This window comes from Cucurbita maxima, unplaced genomic scaffold (assembly GCF_002738345.1).
Source record: "Cucurbita maxima cultivar Rimu unplaced genomic scaffold, Cmax_1.0 Cma_Scf03447, whole genome shotgun sequence".
NCBI lineage: Eukaryota > Viridiplantae > Streptophyta > Magnoliopsida > Cucurbitales > Cucurbitaceae > Cucurbita > Cucurbita maxima.
The window spans coordinates 1-1,711 of record NW_019275463.1 but is presented as its reverse complement, the minus strand read 5'-3'; the positions used below and the strand labels follow the sequence as shown (position 1 = coordinate 1,711).

At 34.8% G+C, this 1,711-nt stretch overlaps 3 non-coding genes across 3 annotated transcripts; all 3 read left to right on the top strand.

The window, feature by feature from the left end:
- The first annotated feature begins 146 nt into the window (after window positions 1-146).
- Window positions 147-218, top strand: TRNAE-UUC. Its single transcript has one exon. It is a non-coding gene; the product is annotated as a tRNA-Glu (tRNA).
- A 599-nt stretch (window positions 219-817) lies between these two features.
- On the top strand, window positions 818-889 carry TRNAE-UUC. Its single transcript has one exon. It is a non-coding gene; the product is annotated as a tRNA-Glu (tRNA).
- Window positions 890-1,419: 530 nt separating this feature from the next.
- Window positions 1,420-1,491, top strand: TRNAE-UUC. Its single transcript has one exon. It is a non-coding gene; the product is annotated as a tRNA-Glu (tRNA).
- The last annotated feature ends 220 nt before the right edge of the window (window positions 1,492-1,711 follow it).

Genomic DNA, 1,711 nt, shown 5'->3' with positions numbered 1-1,711 from the left:
CGTTGTCGTCCAGCGGTTTGGATATCTGACTTTCACTAAAGAGACCCGAATTTGATTTCCGGCAATGGAACTATTTTATTTTTTTTTACCATTTTCAATTATTCTCTCTTCTCAAGTTTCTTGTTTTGTTCATATATAATAATTCTTCCGTTGTCGTCCAGCGGTTAGGATATCTGGCTTTCACCCAGGAGACCCGGGTTCGATTCCCGGCAACGGAACCATTTTATTTATGAAATTTTCAATTATTCCCTCTTCTCGAGTTTTTTGTTTTTTTTTTTCATACATAACAATTCTTTCATTGTCGTCCAGCGGTTAGGATATCTCGAGTTTTTTGTTTTTTTTTTTCATACATAACAATTCTTTCATTGTCGTCCAGCGGTTAGGATATCTGATTTTCAACAAAGAGACCCGAGTTTGATTTCCGGTAATGGAACTATTTTTTTTTTTTTTTACCATTTTCAATTATTCTCTCTTCTCGAGTTGCTTGCTTTTTTTTACACATAACAATTCTTATGTTGTCGTTCAGCGGTTAGGAAATTTGGCTTTCATCCAGAGGACATGGGTTCGATTCTCGACACCAGGACTATTTTATTTATTTATTTTTTTTGCAATGTTCAATTATTCCCTCTTCTCGAGTTTCTTGTTTTTTTTTTCACACATAACAATTCTTCCGTTGTCGTCCAGCGGCTTGGATATCTGACTTTCACTAAAGAGACCCGAGTTTGATTTCCAGCAATGGAACTATTTTATTTTTTTTTACCATTTTCAATTATTCTCTCTTCTCAAGTTTCTTGTTTTTTTCATATATAATAATTCTTCCGTTGTCGTCCAGCGGTTAGGATATCTGGCTTTCACCCAGGAGACCTGTGTTCGATTCCCGGCAACGGAACCATTTTATTTATGAAATTTTCAATTATTCTCTTTTCTCGAGTTTCTTGTTTTTTTCACACAAAATTTTTTCTGTTGTCTTCGAGCGGTTAGGATATCTGACTTTCACCCAAGAGACTCGAGTTCGAATTCCAGCAACGTAAATTTTTATTTATTTTTTTTTTCTAATTTTCAATTTTCTATCTTCTCGAGTTGCTTGCTTTTTTTTACAAATAACAATTCTTATGTTGTTGTTCAGCGATTAGGAAATTTGGCTTTCACCCAGAGGACACGGGTTCGATTCTCGACACTAGAATTATTTTATTTATTTATTTTTTCAATGTTCAATTATTCCCTCTTCCTGAGTTTCTTGTTTTTTTTTTTTCTCACATAACAATTCTTCCGTTGTCGTCTAGCGGTTAGGATATCTGATTTTCACTAAAGAGACCCGAGTTTGATTTCCGGCAATAAAACTATTTTTTTTTTTTTTTTTACCATTTTCAATTATTCTCTCTTCTCGAGTTTCTTTTTTTTTTCATATATAAGAATTCTTTCGTTGTCGTCCAGCGGTTAGGATATCTGGCTTTCACCCAGGAGACCCGGGTTCGATTCCCGGCAACGGAACCATTTTATTTATGAAATTTTCAATTATTCTCTTTTCTCGAGTTTCTTGTTTTTTTCACACAAAATTTTTTCTATTGTCTTCGAGCGGTTAGGATATCTGACTTTCACCCAAGAGACTCTAGTTCGAATTCCTTTTTTACACATGACAATTCTTATGTTTTCGTTCATCGATTAGGAAATTTGGCTTTCCCCCAGAGGACACGGGTTCGATTCTCGACAC